The sequence below is a fragment of the Gobio gobio genome, assembly GCF_949357685.1.
Source record: "Gobio gobio genome assembly, chromosome: 25".
NCBI lineage: Eukaryota > Metazoa > Chordata > Actinopteri > Cypriniformes > Gobionidae > Gobio > Gobio gobio.
In genome coordinates, this window is record NC_137121.1 from 2,280,542 (window position 1) to 2,299,999 (window position 19,458).

Below are 19,458 nucleotides of genomic sequence, written 5' to 3' on the forward strand. Positions count from 1 at the left end.
TAGTAAAAGTGTAGTAACCATGTTTTTTTGGCTAATTGATTACCATTATTATAACCACAGTTTTATCACAAATAAATACCGTGGTTAAACTATGGTTAGAGTAGTAAAGTCGTTGTTTATTTGTGGTTACCATGGTTTAACTATATAATCATTGTAGTAAAACCATGGTTCGTTTCCCTATATTATTATTAACATTAATAATTATTCTGATTTAGTTTGTTTGTTACGATTTTTGGTCTGGTTTCAATACAATTCACTGCACCTGCAAACCCCCCCCCCCCCCCCCCCCCCAAAAAAAACAAACAAACAATGAAAACAGTTAAAAGTAACCACTGTAAATCACAAGCCGTTATAAAACAATATTATAACGTGACTTAACATAAACACATTACAAAAATAAAACAACATAAATATGATATGATGAATAAAACTAGGCTACTTAACAAATATAACTGTATTTAATACTTTAAGTACAACTAGTGAAAATGACTTTCTTTTTTTTCTTCAAATGTTTTGTTTGTGTTTGAAAATAACTTATTTTAAGCATGTGTTTGAGTATGTGTATTCTGCACATGTATTTGTTGCAAGTGTAAGTGTTTAGTTTCTTTAAAAATATTTATAGGCCTAGTTCAGATGTGTGGTAATCACTGCTTTGTGACTGAGGAACTTTTGGGAACAAAACAATCTGTTGAGGCTCTGTTATAAAGCACATACAAACAGTATTACTTTAATTTAACATGAATAGTTAGTATGTTACTATCTTTAAAGTGATAACGATGTTTCTTTTGATATTTGACGATAATGGCGCTCTGCTCTCGGTTACGCGCTTTCATGAAGTAGTAGCAGCGCGCGTAGAGTCAGCGTAGCTACCAGCGCCGTCTGCTGGTGAAAATAATCACTACACGATTGCTCCTATAACCAGAAGGCTGCTGTATGTTGGGCTTTTTTGTTTTGAACGAACTGTAAAACGGGGGCATTTCCGGGGACAACTCCAGTTGGGGACAGAACACCAAAAACCAGGACTGTTCCCGGAAAACAGGGACGTCTGGTCAACCTAGACTTGGGTCTTCCGCCATCAAAGTTTAAATCCCGTCTGGCTAGTGCACATTCCATAATGTTTCCACATTAGATCAGTAGGCGAGAGTCTGGGGCTGTTCCAATGCATTTGTCCACATGAGCGTTTAGACTACGAAAGCAATCGGTCGAATGCGTTTTACCTCTGAAAGTGGTTGAAAGTTCATCTTAATTCAAAACGTATCTTAATACCAGGTGTAAACACAGCCTAAGATGATATATATCAATTTAAAAGCATTCTTATAAAAAGTAGCATTGCTGATCCTGATTTGGAGGTCTTCTAGTTTTTATGTTGATAAGTCTAGAGTGAATTTTAACCAGATTTTCTGCAGTGTGGATACTGTTAATATGACCACCATCAATATGAATATGCATCATCGTTTGGATGCGTACCATGTGTAATAAGACAGGCCTATCGCTATTGGACGGCTTCCAGGAGCCAAAAGGCACAGAAAACCGATTTTCCACATGCTTAGGAAAAAGTCATGCTTTCTGTCCGATGTCCTTCAATCCAGTTCCTGAACCGCTCTTACGGATGGAAACTGCAATCTGTTGCGTTTTTTACGATCTCTGCGGGCAGTGCGATACATTACCAACCAGGTCTTGCTGTGAGTATTTGATTATAGCATCTGTGCTCATGTGTGTTAGCACTCGGCTTCATAGCTGTACCACATATGTGTGTGATTTAGGACCTGAGGAAAGCCAGCCAAGAGCAAACTTGATATTATCATCAGCGTCGTGACCAGCTTGACTCACTCAATCGAGCCGCGGTTTCAAAAGGCGGTGTATCAGCCTAAATATCCGTGTTAAATTCAGTTTCGGCGTACTTGTAACAAAATAAAAGCATGTTTTTCATGGCCTGCTCGAGTGCAGGCATTAATGCACGAACACGACTATCCTTAAACATCAAGTGTAAATGGTTTAGAACTAGTTTAAACACTTAAGCCGTGAAATTAGGTGTATTTTCATTCAATGTTTGTGTTGGACCAATTAAACAATTGAGTTTAAGTGCTGAACACATGTTGTCTAATGCTAAATGCGCTGTGCCAAGATAATTACGAGTGTTGCAAACATTAACGGCCTTCTGAGACTCTACAATCTGGATGCTTTCCAGAAAATCCACCGTCTAGCATTGCAACTCTGAGGGCTAAAGGCCTCTTCAGCGGACAGGTCACGTGGGAATTCGGCACAGGTGGTTTTCATTTTCACCCTCATCTGGAGAATACGTGCTCCTGCATCCAGACTGTCTCCTCATCCTTCACTCTTTCCTTTCCTAGCCGGCGGTCGCCTGGCGGTGCAGCACACCTTCTTATTTATACCATTGATCTCATAACCTCGTCCGTGTTGCTGGGTTGTAAAAGCTGCAAATAATCTGGGATGAGAAGGAGGTCACTGACCAACTTATTTTCTCTTAGCAACTTATCTCAAGGGTTTTGAGTTCAGCTTGGGGTTATTAATGATACACTGGTTCAGCTTTACCTTGAAAAGAACCTGTTAGCTTTTCTATCCATCTAGTAATATGGTGGACCTCTGAAAGTACCTGACCTGCATGAAAACTGTGATTTATATGTTGCTTGCAAAAAAAGTATAATACACTGCTAATTTGAATGGCCATCAAAGGAGAAAAATGCTTAATACGACCTGTTTATCTGACCAAAGGGAGATTTGACAGAGCTGTGTTTAGGAAACATGTTGGGATAACTCCATTAGGTGCTGCTACAGAGATGAAACCGTTCACCTTTATTAAAGGAGTCGACCAAAGACCATAAAACATTCTCAAAGCCTCTATCACATGTAGGACTTGTGTTGTGAATTTTGCCAGTGAAATTACTTAAATCTCCGGTTCTCCACACCTCCTGTAACGAAATAGAGAACTGATTATTTTTACAATCAATAATAATAATCCAATCCAATCAGTCAGGCTGTGAACTACCCGCTGGTTTAATTAAAGCCGACTGAGTGCTGAGACAATGATCCAAATATGCCAATGAAGAGAAATAATTGGTATCAGATCTTTTACTTCACCTTCAACCAGGGACCAGAAAACCGCACACAGCTTCACCCCGAAAAACTCTCACGGTCGCGGTGGCCGCACAGCCTCTCGGCCCACCTGAGCGGGACATCACATCTGGTTTGAATTACTGCCGTGGATCATGGGTCCCAATGTGGCTCACATTAGGAAAAGCCATGGCGCTGCCCGGTCGGAAATTGATTCCTATTCTGCGCAGGATGATCTAATTACCCGACAATTCTTCAGTTACGAAGGCTTGACCAATAACATCCCACAAACTCCCCGCAACCACAGACGCCTCCCCTGTGTTTGTTCAAGACACCCCTCAACTCGCCATCATACACACACTCTCTCTCTCTCTCTCTCTCTGTGTGTGTGTGTGCGTGTGCAAATGGACATTTCTGTAGTATATTTGACGTGACCACATTTTTTTTTGTGTGAGTCTGCTGGTATGCAATTAATTGTAAATCTGTTTTAACTTGGTTTTCTGGTTCTGCTCTGACTTTTTAGAATTTTTTCTTTCTCCACTTCAGCTGTACATTTGTCTGCAAGACCTCATTTGTAAACTTATAGCATATGCATGTATGGATATATGCATGTGTGCATGTATGTATGTAGAAAACCACATACATGTATGACTGTATGGACGAATGTATGTATGGATGTATGTATTTATGCATATATACATGTATGTATGTATGTATGTATGTATGTATGTATGTATGTATGTATGTATGTATGTATGTATGGATGGATGCATGTTAGGGATGAAACGATTACCGGTTTCACGATTAACCACGATAAAATTTAGTGACGGTTAGTAATATCGTATAAAATTTAATTATCATTAAAACCGCGTGTGATTATCACGATTGTGAAAACTCGCGGTAAATCATGTCCAGTCAGCGTCAGTCTGGTGCAGCGCACTGCTGTCTTTTGAATGGGAATAAATGTCAGAAGGCAGTGACAGCGCCTGGAGATTTTTCAGATTTCTAAAAGGACCAAATCTGAGGTGTGGTCATATTTTGGCTTTTACAAAAGTCCTGAGGGAAACTTAATCGAAGTCACCCTGTCTGAAGAACATGCCAGAAGAAAGTCGCTGTAATAGGGTGAACACTTCAAAACTACGAACGCAAGGCAAGTGGACTTTGACCTCAATACCAAAACTACGTATGGGAAATAATAACGTGACGCAAACGAACACATTCAGACAAGACTAGGGTGACATTTAAGGGATAATAATCAGGGCTTGACATTAACAACCGCCATTTGCGGGTGTAACGTTATTTCGGCTGCACACTATTGCCACTCTGACTGTTAAACTTATTATAGTCTTCTCAAAAGCCATCTGTTATAATCGCGTTGCGCATTATAAACACTTACACGTGTTTCTATTGAGTTTATGAAAGCGATGTCGTCTCATAATCAGAGGCGTTCAGATCAGCCGGAGTTTTTGTTCAGAGCGTGCGCTGCTCTCACTCGCTGAAATCTACTCAAAGCAGAGATAAACGTGGGATGTACGCAGGAGATTCACTCATCATACCGTGGTCGACTGTTTTTGTTCTATTTCAGCAGCGAAAATGGTTTAAAACAAACACAGCAGAACCACAGCGCATCTGATATGACTGGCATAACGCAGGCGAATTTAGGGACCGTCTCTAAAGTTACACACAACATTGGTAACGTTATACACGTTTCTGACTTCAATAGCATTTGAAGGGAATGACAGTCATAAAACTGACTTTAAGGTGTTCATCTAGGTGTCAGGTATGATACATACCTTTTGATATTTAATAAAATAAACTGTCAAATCATATGGAAATATGCATATTTCACTAGGATAGGCCTACTGTTTGGGCTCTTACACAAAAATATGCTAGATTAAAATGCATCATTGCTGAACACTGATGAGAATATTGCTTGAATATATTTACAGAGATAATATTAGAGATTATATTTACGACAAATTATTATTTTTTATGCGTTATGCGTTGCTATTGACGACGGCCATTATAAGGAAGGAAATCGCACAGAATAGAATCTAGCTTAAAAAAGTGCATAGAGCTGCTTGATTTATTTGTTGTTTGTTGATTTCAAATATAAAACATGTTTAAATGTTTTAAGTGTGTGCATCTGTTCTTTTTGAACACTTTCATCTCATTTGAACAAAACCGTGATAATATTGATAACCGTGATAATTTGGGTCACTATAATCGTGATGTTAAATTTCCATACCGTTTCATCCCTAATGCATGTATGCATGTATGTATGGATGATGGATGGATGGTTGGATGCATGTATGTATGGACGAATGTATGTATGTATGTATGGACGGATGGATGTATGTATGGATGTATGTATGGTTGTATGTATGTATGTATGTATGTATGTATGTATGTATGTATGTATGTATGTATGTATGCATGTATGCATGTATGGATGAATGTATGTATGGATGGATGGTTGGATGCATGTATGTATGTATGTATGTATGTATGGACGAATGTATGTATGTATGGACGGATGGCTGTATGTATGGATGTATGTATGTATGGTTGTATGTATGTATGTATGTATGAACGGATGGATGTATGTATGGATGTATGTATGGTTGTATGGATGGCTGCATGTATACATGGACGAATGTATGTATGTACAGTATGTATGTATGGACAGACGGATGTATGTATGTATGTATGTATGTATGTATGTATGAATGTATGTATGTATGTATGTATGTATGTATGTATGTATGTATGGACGGATATATGTATTTATGCATGTGTACATGTATGTATGTATGTATGTATGGATGGATGGACGGACGGATGTATGTATGGATATATGTACGTGTGGATGCATGTATGTATGTATGTATGGATGGATGGATGAATGTATGGATGGATGGATGGATGAATGTATGGTTGTATGGATGGATGCATGTATGCATGGACGAATGTATGTATGTATGTATGGACGGACGGATGGATGGATGCATGTCTGAATGTATGTATGTATGGACGGATGTATGTATTTATGCATGTATACATATATGTATGGATGAATGCATGTATGTATGCATGTATGTATGGATGGGTGGATGGATGGATGGATACATTATGAATGTATGTATGCATGTATGTATGGACCGATGTATGGAGGTATGTATGTGTGGATGCATGTATGTATGGATGGATGCATGTATGGTTTTATGGATGGATGTATGGATGGATGCATGTATGGTTTTATGGATGGATGTATGGACGGATGCATGTATGTATGGTTGTATGTATGTATGGTTGTATGTATGGATGGATGAATGTATGGATGGATGCATGTATGGATGGATGTATGGACGGATGTATGTATGTATGCATGAGGGATGGATGGATGTTTTAATAAGAAACATAAAACTGCATCATTGTTGAGGCCAACAGTAATTTCTCTAATGTACTGTTGAGTAAAGCGACAATCAACTGTCATAAATGTACATTAAATTACTTTAAATAAACATTGCACTAAAGCAAAGGAACCTCTAAATGAAGTCAACGAGTCAAATGACCCAAGCGCAGTGTGATTTCAACGTCAAGAGCACTTCCAATCTTAATGAAATCTGATGCAATTTGCGTAATTTGCCTGTTCAACTGGAGTGTGTGACGTTGGGAAATCTGTGTGTGCCCTTCAGATTTCCGAAATGATCCCTAATGCCGTTTTATCAGGTGGGCCTAATGAAAGGATCAGTGCTGTATCCTGACCCCGGGGACAGTTGAAAGAGCCCCTTCTCCCAGGTCGCAGGCTGTAATGGCTGAAGCTGATGTTATCTGAAGGAACCCACAGGAAGGAACAAAGACAGACACACACTCACTCGCTGTTCTCATTCTTTGTTTGATAGCCCTCCTTTCCATACGCGGCGTCCCTGCCAACAACTGCCTAAAATGGGCAAACCTCTTCTAAAAAGTAATGTAGGGCTGATCGCTAACAGGATATCACTGCTCAGGTATTTCCAAACTCTTTTTACCCCAAGCAAAGAATGAGAAATAACTTTGCTTTTAGGTTCCAATCACTGTGCGCCAATGCTTCAAGCTATACAAGCACTTGTAATGCACCGGCCAAAGTTTCCTCCCTTCCTCCTGTCTCTTTATCCACGAGGTGCCTCAACAAACAGCAGATAAGCGTCTCCCGAGTGCACCTTTCCTCCTGGGAGAACTCCCTGACCCAGTCGCGGTGGGTCCTCGCATGCGCTCCGAATGCTGATAAGTTTCCCATTCATCTCGTCTGCCCCCCCTTGCCGCCCCACACCTCTCTTTCAGTTCATATTTTCATGCGGTTCCATTGACTTTCTCCTCCTTTCAGAGCGTTTTTAATCCCGGCCTCAGTGTCCAGCTAGGCCCTCCACAGAGCTGTCTTTATTCGGAGCTTATTGCGCGTCCGCTGGCTGGTTTATCTCCGGCCCGCAGAGAGTCTTTTCAGGCCTGCTCTTAATGACCTGGGGAAGCTCACATGCTCGGCTTCCCAGGACTGCAATAACCCGATGAGGTCAGGGAGGAAAAAGACAGGGAGAAGGGAATTAAAAAGATAGGGTTTGACAATCTTGCTTTGCACACTCTGTGTGTGCTTAAAGGAATAGTTCACCCAAGAAGTTGTTCATAGTGACCATGGCTGTCAAATTGTTCAGGATAAGAGCTCCGTGCACATTTACATTCATGCACTTTTATCCAAAGTGACTTACATTGCAATCAAGAGATACACTGGATTCCCTGGGAATCAGCTTGACCTGCAGAAATGCTATTAAAAACACAGATGAACAAATAAAGGCATGTGGGTTTTGAAACAACATGGGGCTGAGTAAATAAGGACAGAATTGTAAATCTTGGGATGCATGGAAAAGAGTCCATCTCCATTCTCACCTTCACAGCCGCAGTAAGTCCGGGAAGGTGAAGGAGGTGCAGAAGGGCGGCATTCCAAAGGGCCCGCTGGGGCCGGAGGCGTCAGGTTTGGGACAGCCGACAGTCAGCTGAATGGTTGCATAACGCACTATTGCAGTGACGTGGTAATTCTGTGCTTGCTACTGCTGGGTTCTGAAGGTTAGCCGGGGCATTTTTTTCCTTGCAACTCCACGTGGGAACAGCAAGCTGCTTCTATATTTGTCCCACGTCGGTTACCGCATGCGATGCAACACACCAACAATGAGTCCTTTCATGCATGATACGTGATCTGCTAAGAGAGCGGTATTAAAAATCCTAATTATATAAATAACAGGCTTCATTAACGCCCAATGACAAGTGTGTGATTGTGTTTCTGACCTACTGTAGCAAGACTAAACACTAATAGATATAGCTAAATCTTTCTGGAGATGTCCTCAAAGAAATAGATGTCTTTATTCTAAAAACTCCAATACAAGTTTGGTTTAGGGTTTACTATTGTACTGTAAAATAAGAAACATCTTAGTATTGCGATATCAATTTTTGAACTCTTTCCCTACCAGCATTAAAAAAAACTGTGTAAAAAAACGAGTGTTTTTGACCAAAAGTTTCAATACAATTATCTCTTTCTTCTAGTTTATTGATAAGCATCAAATAAACATCAATGAACTCTGAAAGAAATGTTGTTTCAACCGTGGAAAGACGTCAATACACACCGTTTTTCAAGTTCAAGTCCACCGACGTTAATCTACTAACTCTGCTGACTGCTTTGTCGGACAAAACGGCAGATTCGGCGATGTGATTGGTCAGATCGCCTGTCAATCAAACTCGTGGCGAAGGGTGAATTGACGCCAAAGTTCAGATTTTTTCAACTCGGGCATTAGACGCGAATTCGCTTCAAAAGCACGAATGTACAAAAAGCACCAAATAAAATCACTTGCGTGTATTGCGCAAGACAGTCAATTAACGTAATTCGCGCGAACGAGGCGGAAATGCGTCTATCGTCGCATGACCTCCAGACGCGCGTCAACATGTCTTTACATTGACTTAACATTGAAATCACTCATTCCAGATGCTCTATTCGCGTTTGGTGTGAACGCAGCATAAACGCTCCACGGGGTAAAAGGCTCCTTTGATTTTATTCTCCTCTAAACCACTAGATGGCACAAAAACTTGCCTCAGCACTTTCCAAAACATCCGGAAATTTGTCTGATCCTTGACGCGATCGCAAGAAGTGCAAAGTTGATTCTGTACTCATTTGATCTAATATTTGATGTGTTTAAGATTTCTTTGCGGATTTAAGTAGCAAATAAGAATCACTAAAATCATTGTTTATATTTTGAGATATTTTATATGAAAAAATATCATATATGAAGTTGGCTGTCCTGTCCATAGTCCTAGAGCTCGTCCTGGGGCGACATTTCATTCATTGTATGCTGTTTAATGTTGATGATCACGTTATTTTACATATGCATATGATTACATATGATATCACTTGTTTCAGCTTCTTCTTAGCCTGTGCTTTGATCTGGAGATTCAGTACTCGTTCAGAAGATGCGTAATAATAATATATTGTGCAAACCAGCTTTAATAATTTCTTTAAATTAAAAAAACATTTGTTTTAGTTAGTGTTACACTTTGTCTATACTATAAGAATGCAATGCAACAAAACTAGCATGCATCAGCTATAATTACTGTTGTCCTCATTTCAAGAAAGGGCCCTAAAACTTGAATGTTCCCAGTGCAATCAATGATGCTGTCAAACTGCGAGTAAACAACTCCATCGACCTCACTGAAGCAGATTGAGGACAGAACGCATGCTGTCACCCAGCAGGACAGGGAGCAGTGTTTGCAAAGCTGTTTGTGTCTCTACAGTCCCAAAACACTGAGACAAAAGCCTGTCCTATCTGAAAGATCTCACAACTTACAAAGAACTGCCCTTAAAGTCTTTGTTTTCTCAACTCAAATAGCAGCTTAATGACCTCCTTCTCACAGACATACAAAGAAAGCGTGAAGAGAATCGCATCTTCACAAGGTGAGGAGTTCATTCTAATCACAAACCTTATTAGAAATAGTAAACGTGAAGCTTGACTTTAGCAAACGACACTAATTAAAGGCTTCAAATGAAGTATGACGAATATGAGCCTCCGCAGCGTCAGCCATTCACACTTTAAGCCACACCGCTAATTAGCCACTGATAATTGGTGAGAGTCTATTGACGGAGAGATTTGGGCTTGTGTTTCTCTCTCTCTCTCTCTCTCTCTCTCTCTCTCTCTCTCTTTCTCAGTTGTTAGGCTGCTTATCTGCATCAGTGCTTTCATTTACTACCAAACTCAAGAAACAAGGAGCCTCTGATTCCCAATGAGCTTGTGGATTAATGCTGTGACTTTTCTAGCAGTGAGAAAAAGGAGGATTCATTCAGCTTCATCTCAAAGACACAACAGTTCGCTTTGTGTTGATGCATTTCCTGTTGAAACAGGAAGTTGGGGGTGTATCAAAGGGCTAAAAAAATCCATTATTTTGTCATAAAATACTAAAGTACATGAGTGTAAATTCTTCATCCATGTGAGTGTGTGCGTGTTGTTCATTCACAGGTGACTGAAAACACGTTCAAAGTTAAAGGCTACATGTTAGGTATGTTTTAAAGCATGGTAGCTGGTTCAAACTGGTTTAAAATGGTCCTTAGCTGGTCATGAGCTGGTTTAAGATGGTCAAGAACTGGTTTAAGATGGTCATGAGCTGGATTAAGCTGGTCATGAACTGGTTTAAGATGGTCATGAGCTGGTTTAAGATGATCATGAACTGGTTTAAGATGGTCCTTAGCTGGTCATGAACCGGTTTATGCTGGTCCTGAGCTGGTTTATGATGATCATGAACTGGTTTAAGATGGTCATGAGCTGGTTTAAGATTGTCCTGAGCTAGTTTAAACTGGTCATGAACTGGTTTAAGCTGGTCATGAACTGGTTTAAGATGGTCATGAGCTGGTTTAAGCTGGTCATGAACTGGTTTCAGATGGTCATAAGCTAGTTTAAACTGGTCATGAACTGGTTTAAGATGGTCCTGAGCTGGTTTAAAATGGTCCTGAGCTGGTTTAAGATGATCATGAACTGGTTTAAGATGGTCATGAGCTGGTTTAAGCTGGCAATGAACTGGTTTAAGATGGTCATGAGCTGGTTTAAGCTGGCAATGAACTGGTTTAAGATGGTCATGAGCTGGTTTAAGATTGTCCTGAGCTAGTTTAAACTGGTCATGAACTTGTTTAAGATGGTCCTGAGCTAGTTTAAACAGGTCATGAACTGGTTTAAGATGGTCCTGAGCTGGTTTAAGATGATCATGAACTGGTTTAAGATGGTCATGAGCTGGTTTAAGATGATCATGAACTGGTTTAAGATGGTCCTTAGCTGGTCATGAACTGGTTTATGCTGGTCCTGAGCTGGTTTATGATGATCATGAACTGGTTTAAGATGGTCATGAGCTGGTTTAAGATTGTCCTAAGCTAGTTTAAACTGGTCATGAACTGGTTTAAGCTGGTCATGAACTGGTTTAAGATGGTCATGAGCTGGTTTAAGCTGGTCATGAACTGGTTTCAGATGGTCATAAGCTAGTTTAAACTGGTCATGAACTGGTTTAAGATGGTCCTGAGCTGGTTTAAAATGGTCCTGAGCTGGTTTAAGATGATCATGAACTGGTTTAAGATGGTCATGAGCTGGTTTAAGCTGGCAATGAACTGGTTTAAGATGGTCATGAGCTGGTTTAAGATTGTCCTGAGCTAGTTTAAACTGGTCATGAACTTGTTTAAGATGGTCCTGAGCTAGTTTAAACAGGTCATGAACTGGTTTAAGATGGTCCTGAGCTGGTTTAAGATGATCATGAACTGGTTTAAGATGGTCATGAGCTGGTTTAAGATGATCATGAACTGGTTTAAGATGGTCCTTAGCTGGTCATGAACTGGTTTATGCTGGTCCTGAGCTGGTTTATGATGATCATGAACTGGTTTAAGATGGTCATGAGCTGGTTTAAGATTGTCCTGAGCTAGTTTAAACTGGTCATGAACTGGTTTAAGCTGGTCATGAACTGGTTTAAGATGGTCATGAGCTGGTTTAAGCTGGTCATGAACTGGTTTCAAATGGTCATAAGCTAGTTTAAACTGGTCATGAGCTGGTTTAAAATGGTCCTGAGCTGGTTTAAAATGGTCCTGAGCTGGTTTAAGATGATCATGAACTGGTTTAAGATGGTCATGAGCTGGTTTAAGCTGGCAATGAACTGGTTTAAGATGGTCATGAGCTGGTTTAAGATTGTCCTGAGCTAGTTTAAACTGGTCATGAACTTGTTTAAGATGGCCCTGAGCTAGTTTAAACAGGTCATAAACTGGTTTAAGATGGTCCTGAGCTGGTTTAAGATGATCATGAACTGGTTTAAGATGGTCCTTAGCTGGTCATGAACTGGTTTATGCTTGTCCTGAGCTGGTTTAAGATGATCATGAACTGGTTTAAGATGGTCATGAGCTGGTTTAAGGTTGTCCTGAGCTAGTTTAAACTGGTCATGAACTGGTTTAAGCTGGTCATGAACTGGTTTAAGATGGTCATGAGCTGGTTTAAGCTGGTCATGAACTGGTTTCAGATGGTCATAAGCTAGTTTAAACTGGTCATGAACTGGTTTAAGATGGTCCTGAGCTGGTTTAAAATGGTCCTGAGCTGGTTTAAGATGACCATGAACTGGTTTAAGATGGTCATGAGCTGGTTTAAGCTGGCAATGAACTGGTTTAAGATGGTCATGAGCTGGTTTAAGATTGTCCTGAGCTAGTTTAAACTGGCCATGAACTTGTTTAAGATGGTCCTGAGCTAGTTTAAACTGGTCATGAACTGGTTTAAGATGGTCCTGAGGTGGTTTAAGATGATCATGAACTGGTTTAAGATGGTAATGAGCTGGTTTAAGATGATCATGAACTGGTTTAAGATGGTCCTTAGCTGGTCATGAACTGGTTTATGCTGGTCCTGAGCTGGTTTAAGATGATCATGAACTGGTTTAAGATGGTAATGAGCTGGTTTAAGATTGTCCTGAGCTAGTTTAAACTGGTCATGAACTGGTTTAAGCTGGTCATGAACTGGTTTAAGCTGGTCATGAACTGGTTTAAGATGGCCATGAACTGGTTTAAGATGGCTACGAACTGGTTTAAGATGGTCATGAGCTGGTTTAAGATGGTCATGAGCTGGTTTAAGCTGGTCATGAACTGGTTTAAGATGGTCATGAACTGGTTTAAGATGGTGATGAGCTGGTTTAAGATTGTCCTGAGCTAGTTTAAACTGGTCATGAACTGGTTTAAGATGGTCATGAGCTGGTTTAAGATGGTCATGAACTGGTTTAAGATGGTCATGAGCTGGTTTAAGCTGGTCATGAGATGGTTTAAGATGGTCATGAACTGGTTTAAGATGGTCATGAGCTGGTTTAAGATGGTCATGAACTGCTTTAAGATGGTCCTGAGCTGGTTTAAGATGGTCATGAGATGGTTTAAGATGGTCCTGAACTGGTTTAAGCTGGTCATGAGATGGTTTAAGCTGGTCATGAACTGGTTTAAGATGGTCCTGAGCTGGTTTAAGATGGTCATGAGCTGGTTTAAACTGGTCATGAACTGGTTTAAGATGGTCATGAGCTGGTTTAAGCTGGTCATGAGATGGTTTAAGCTGGTCATGAACTGGTTTAAGATGGTCATGAGCTGGTTTAAGCTGGTCATGAGATGGTTTAAGATGGTCCTGAGCTGGTTTAAGATGGTCCTGAGCTGGTTTAAGATGGTCATGAGCTGGTTTAAGCTGGTCATGAGATGGTTTAAACTGGTCATGAACTGGTTTAAGATGGTCATGAGCTGGTTTAAGATGGTCATGAGCTGGAGCTAGTTTCTTAGGACCAGCACTTGACCAGCTTAAACCAGTTCAAACCAGCTACCATGCTTTAAAACATGCTGTTTTTTTTCAACAGGGAATATAAACCATTTTTATTTCCACAAAACCAATGCCGACCAGTTATTTTAGCATAACTTATATACTATCATAGTTTTTATTAATATTTTAAATTAGCATTTATTTTTGTAAATTTGGTTTTAATTTTGGATTTTTTAATGTTCTTATGTGTATTTCTTATATATTTCTAGATCATTTATTTTTATTTCTGTTTTAGTCATTTCAACTCAAGTAACATTAGTACTGCAACTAAATGAAATAAGTTTTTAAGTTTAAGTCATTTGTGTAATATTTCTATAGTATTTCAGCTTAATTTCAATTACCGAAAATTATTTTTAATAGGTTTAGTTTTGATTTTAATTAGAAATAACAACTCTAAAGCATCCAGATGATATGTTACTAGCCTACATAAAGAAAAAACACAGAAAGAATATATTAAGTATACATTTTCATTTAATAGTAATATTTTGTTTCATTTCCGCTTTATTTTAAAAACAAAAAATGATTTTAAACAGTAAAACAACAACTCTGAAGCCGCAGCTATGCCGTGTTACTAGCCTACATCAAGAAAAACCACAGAAATATATATCTTACATATTTCAACCATGTAGAAAAACTTGATGAATGATTTCCAAATTACAGCGCTGAGGAACAAAGTGCGTATGTGTGTACATGTCGAGACGCCACTTTGTGCAAATATCCAGATAGTGTCCGATTTCTGAATCCGTGGGATCTGTTTTCTATTTGTGTTGACAACATGAAACTTTATTCAAAGAACAAAGAACAATAAAATAGAGGGAGGCAGAGAGGGTGGGAGTGTGTTTTGATATCCACTGATTTTAATTACCGAATCTAAACGGGGGAATTCCATAAAGTGATGAATTACAAGATAAAGTGGAAAGCGGTTTCAGACCTCCATCAGGGATGCACAGACATTCCCGTCGTCTCCGGATGAGATGGCGTCACTTATTCCATTGGAAAACCGATGGAACCGAGCCAAAGTTTGTAATCCTGCTTGAGGAACAAAGACAGACAGCAGAGATCATCTGGAGCAGTGGCTTTATGACAGAACATCACAGAAACACCTCAGACGCATTCATTGTGAAGTGTGTGTGTGGATCTGTTCCTAAACCGACTGAAGTGTCTGCTGTCTACATAGGGGACTAACTGCTAAGGAAGCACAAAAACAAATCCTTCAATTTGACCCCTTTAGGAATGAACGGGAATGTGAGGAATGCTTCAGTAATCATAGAAAAATCAAACAAATGCTCAAAATTGAGTCTAAAAATGTTAAAACTTTACCAAAAAAAGATTTTATAATGTCTACATGTGTACAGTATCTGGATGCATACTGAAGAGACAAACTCAAGGGCCCTGTTTTACCGATCTGAGCTCATGGTCTGAAGCTCATGGCGTAGGAGCTCTTAGGGCGTGTCCGAATCCACTTTTGTTAGTTTAACGACAGGAAAAACGTTCGGTGCGCCCGGCTCATGGTCTAAAAGGGTTGTGTTTCGTCTCTAAATGAGTCAATCAGAGTCTCATCTCCCTTTCCCTTTAAAAGCCAATGTGTTCACACCATGGAGAATTCGCTATTTACATGTGAGCGGAAAAACGCTTCTCCAGAGAGGAATCCTTTTATTTTTAATATTTAAACGTGTGTGTGCTGCTGCGCGTCCCTGTGTGTGTAATAATTAGAGTGTATGTGCGTTGGGCTCCGACGCCCTTTAAATAACACACAAATACTGCGACTTTAGACAATACTATTGACTTTAGAGCAGGTTTGTGTTGGTCAATGGCGCAGTTGTTTTGAGTTCCTCACAATAGCAACGCTCCAACAATGCTCCTGATCACACCTGGAACAGATGCGCCTGTGCATTTGATATTTAAACAACGTGACGCTGGACGTGAACATGAGAACTGTGTCCGGCTGAAACTAGCAGAACACACTTGTGTCGTGCCTGGCACTGCATTGCGCTGAGTGTGTGATAGGGGCCAAGAACTGTCTTTAGGACCCAGCGGAAGAGCTCATTTGCTCCATATAGTCCATCTAGTGGGAAAAGCCATTAAATATCATGTTATATTATTTTTTTCCACAAGAGGTGGACAGAGACACCCAATGTGAGATATTCTGAGCTGATTTGAGCTGGTTATTGCATGTATTGGAGAGTTATTTTGTAAGAATGTGAAGGATGTGCTTAAATTAAATTATTGATAACCTAGTCATTTTAAAGGGGTGATGAACTGAGAAATCAACTTTCCTTTGAGCCTTTGATATATAAAAGTTAATTGTGATATAAGAATATCCTGTAAGTTTCAGAGCTGAAAACGTCCTTGTTAGTCAAAGAAAAGCTTTTATTGACACCAGGCCCAGAAAACGAGAGATCTCAGAATATGTCGACCAATGATGTCATCGAATGCAGAAGCTCCGCCTCAAGCCCCGCCCACCGACTCGTGGAGCTAAACGGGTCGAGCGATAAACATGCGGTTCCAGCTCACGTGAGTAAGACATTGCGTTTGTTCGCTTCATTTCACCGCGGATTCGTTTGTAAACAAGACACAGGTGGAGACTAGATTTGCAGACATATTGAGATTAAAACACAACGCTGTGCTTCTGGTTCCGACAGGAACGCTGCAACACACTGATGTGAGTAAAACATGTGTTTATATGTGTTAGTGTTGCATTGTTACAGATTGTTTGATATCTATTGATTACACACTTCAGCACGCGCTCACAGGCTGGAGAAGATGTTATTGGTTCATTCGGGATCAGACTCAGACTTGTAACGTCCGTGCTCGCAAAGCCCAAGTTCCCGGGGCTATCAACGGCCTGCCGACGGGCTATCTTAAATAGCGAAATAACAGCGCGTGTGTGTGTGTGTTTACGGGTCGCGGTTATTCACTGATCGGGCCGGCCAAGTAATACAAAAATATCATTCCAATCACTCGCAGAGATGAGAGATGAATCTTTGTGTTTGTTTGATAAAGATATTTTGCGAGCCCTGTGAGCGTTTCTCCAGACGCTTTCAAAACAATCCCCACATATACTGAGAGGAGCTGAAGCTCATTAAATATACGAATCTTATCCAATCATAGCCGTGGGCGTTTACTTCCAAGTCTTCAGTGCGGCACGCCCATCAAAACAGAGCGTTTTTCAGAGAGCCTCAAAACCAGGGCAGAAAATAGCCTATTACTGATTCATTATGATGTTTCTGAATGTAAAAAACACGCATAAGTTGACCTCAGACAACAGTATAATTTTTTTTTAAAAGCCAGTTCATGACACCTTTAAAGGTCAATAAAATAAAAAAGAATAAAAAAAATCTCCAAAGCTTTCTGGGCAAAAAAAAGAATGTATTATTTAAGGGTTTCAGGTCATTTTGACTAACAAGGGAAGGATTTGTTACAGAATGCATGTTTCAGAGTGAAGAGAGCCATTGTGTTCATTTACACGTGAGCAGCTCATGATCCGGTGTTTTCAGAGTCTCAGAACGGCTCGGTTCGCATCTCTGCATCTGTTCTGAGTTTGCGGCGCTAATAACACGCATCATAGATTTATGTTTCTGTCATAGGCCTATGTGTTTTGTCTGTCATTATAGTAAAGTGCATCGCATTACGTTTTCATCAACTTACCGGTTTTATGGGGGAAACAAAAGTTTATTGTAGCTATGTGGGCGCTCAGTTTTTCTTCTCAAAATCTCAATCTGTCATTAAAGATAAAGTGCTTCTCACTCAAGCTTTTTAAGACAGTATTTCCTATAACTCTACAACAAATGCTGGACTAAGACACTCTTCTCCACTCCTCAAACACATAAAACATTAGCCTTTATATATAGTGGTACTTGTGTAAAGAAAACGCTGTTATTCAGTCAACAGATTCTTTATTTACCATTGCATTGCAAACAAGCAGAAACGGTCCAAACTCATGACTGAGTTATGAGGTTTCACCGACAGTTTGAGGATCCAATGGAGTTTGGAGGTTTAGTTACAAGCTGTTTTTTATACAAAAACCCACAGACAGACGTAAAGGGTGACCAACAGTGAGGATTTATGGGTGAAACAAAATATGAAATATGGAGATATAAGTTTTCTGCCCGTCAGCGACACAACAAATGCTGTTAAAACTGCAACTACATTACAGACCAAACTAAATCTTCACAGTGAGTGAGTGTGTGTGTGTGTGTGTGTGTGTGTGTGTGTGTGTGTGTGTGTGTGTGTGTGTGTGTGTGTGTGTGTGTGTGTGTGTGTGTGTGTGTGTGTGTGTGTGTGTGTGTGTGTGTGTGTGTGTGTGTGTGTGTGTGTGTGTGTGTGTGTGTGTGTGTGTGTGTGTGTGTGTGTGTGTGTGTGTGCGTGTGTCGCTCAAGGCCAAGCATGCAGTCACGTCTGGAGGTTAGAGTGTAATTTCTATTGATGTTCTGAAAGGTGTCATTACCACATGACCTGTGGAACCTCTCTTAACCTCATGGGTTGAGGTCAGAGGTCAACCGCTTCACTTTGTAATGTGAGTGTTGAGCTGGAAGAGCCACAGAACAGAGAGATCACTGATATAAAACTCATATCCAGACGCTGAGTCACACACGTTTAACGTTTCTTCTGAAAGACCGAAACGCGTTTAATCTGTCACAAGCAAAAAATAATGTCTCTCGACAGACTAATACTATTAAATACTCTTACAAAAACAGTTCTGTGATAATGGAATGGCACTTAAATATGTAATATCCAAACCGTTATCCTTCCTGATTACCATCCAAAATCAACAACCACAGTTCTGTGTTCAACTATACGGTTTTTGTAAGAGCAACTGGACACTATCTGAGATGATCGGCTGAAGATCTCAGATCCAAAAGTCCACAACAATCAGCAAGTGTCATAAAAGCCCAAGAACAGTCAGGGGTCGGCAGGGAAAGCCTCAGGTGTGTGTTCCTGTTTATCTGTCTCTCATCTCGCGCTTGTGATCGTGGATCAGGAACGGACAGGACAGAGCCAATAAACGCATGTGGGATAAGATCTACACCCTCGCTGAAACAATGAGCAGGAGCCTTCAGCCCCGGGACGATCCGTCTGGAGACTCATGTTATCTGCACTCTGAAGAATAAACACAACTCATCTTCCTCCTGTCATCTGATCGATATTTCCTCTTTTAAAATCAGTAGGGCCCTGTCAAATCAGTTTTATTGAATGTGTATGTTATCAGTTTTATTTTTTTTCACGATTGAATTTTTCTGGATTCCGTTTTAATGCTTACATTAATTTTTTTGTAATCCAAAGAGCATGTCTAATTAACTGAAACCATGAAACTTAAGACATATGAAAAACTATTTGAACAAAAATAAAAATTTTAGGGCCCTCTGTAATCAGTTTTATTTTTTCCCAAATTTCATGTTTTCTAAACATTTTCTTCTGGATTTTAATGGTTTGATTACATTTTAGTAATCAAAAAGCATATCTAAATAATTGAAATCATGAAACTTAATTTATTAAAATATTTTTTTAGGGCCTG